This window comes from Asparagus officinalis, chromosome 8 (genome assembly GCF_001876935.1).
Source record: "Asparagus officinalis chromosome 8, Aspof.V1, whole genome shotgun sequence".
Lineage (NCBI taxonomy): Eukaryota > Viridiplantae > Streptophyta > Magnoliopsida > Asparagales > Asparagaceae > Asparagus > Asparagus officinalis.
This window is the reverse complement of record NC_033801.1, coordinates 99854058-99855916: the sequence shown is the minus strand read 5'-3', so window position 1 is coordinate 99855916 and position 1859 is coordinate 99854058.

Sequence of the window (1859 nt, the reverse complement as noted above, 5' to 3'; positions counted from 1 at the left end):
TACAAAAATAAGTAATAGTAAAAATAATACAACATATTATTCAAAATGATACGTAATAGTATCGACAACACAACTGATTAATTCCAGAAATTTTTACTGCACTAAGTTCAATTAATAAATATCAAAATCATTTAAATAAATATATATTCAGATTTTTAAATCATAGAAAATTCTAGAAAATCAAGAAAAATACAATACTCTTTTTAAAAATAATATTTTAAAATACCAAAAATTTATTTTAACTAGTATAAAAATTTTACGGTCATTACATTCTACCCCCCTTAAAACAAATTCCGTCCTCGGAATTAAAATAATGGTGATGCAGAAAAAATCCAAGGACAGAGATATGGAACGATATCCATAAACGGAGGAGAATGTAAAACAAAAACGACACAAGGTAAGATACAAGATGTGACAGCTAAGATATCGCTATCACATTTCAGACTCGCAACAAAGTCCAAACAAATACTATGATACAATATGTTTAACTGTGTGAACTTTTTATACAGTACTTGTAAATATATAAGCAATCTAAATAGTATAAAGTATAAGATAAGCAATAATATAGAATCAAAACAAATAGGTACAATATAAATAAACAATCATATAGAGTAAATCATACAAATAATATACAAGCATTCATAGAAGTAAAACAGAAACATATTAAGTAAGAATAAAGTCAAGTAAGAACAATAAATCTAAAGCAAACACAAAGATAAGTCAAATACAATAGAAATAGACAGAAACATAAACAACATAATAAGAAAAGTCGAAAAATCTAAAATACATAACCATTTAAACAAAACATAATAGCAGGGTATAACAATGGTTAATCAAAAATAAAAAGAAATTTAATTATGAAAAAAACACAATCAATACAGGTTCAAACTAAAGATATTAAAAACACAATATAAGATACAAAATCGATAAAAACGAGTAAAGAACGAAAAGCAAACATCAACAGGATCATATAACAAAATAGAATAATATAACATTAAGTTTAGATCAAGGATAATAGGAAAAGCAATCATAAGGCAATTAGAATAATAATACATACAAGATAAACACAAATAAAAAGAAAATATATTTAATTGATGGAATGATGAAAAGTAGTCTAAAACATAGAAAAGATACAAAGACAGTCGAGTGTAAATAGCTGAACACAATTATCAAATAATTATACAATCAAATAATCATGTAAAGCAGTATACAAAATTAGCAGATAAACAATTCATTACACAAATATTAGGAATTTACAAATTGTACACACAAAAATTTAGAATGCGACAAGCAATATAATTATGTAAAAATATGCAACACAATGCAAGTGGAATATTAGAAGGTAATTGAACATAAACCAAAAGATATGATATACAAAACAATTTAAAGCAGATAATCATGAAAGGACAAGGTGATATGACACAACAACATATAAAAAATGAATTATACGTAGTATATCATATCAAAAACAAAATAAATAATTATAGTCGTATATCACAGCAATAATTATCGAAAACACACACTTTATATAAATATTGTGACTAAATAAATGAAGCAGACTAAGCTGAACAAGGAACAAAATAAAAAGTAATTATTAGAATGAATAAGAAACTGTATATAGAAAATAAGTAAGCAAAATACAAGCAAAACTACGAAAGATGAAATGATTGATAAATTATATCAAACAATGATGATGCATGTAATTGGAAGTAAAGAATGAAATAAAATATACTAAATGAAACCACTTTAATAAAACAAGCTAGCAAGTTAATAATACACTTATAATATAATATACAATAGCAAACAATGTAAAATAACTAAAATATACTAAACACGAGAATAACACAATATTACTAGAA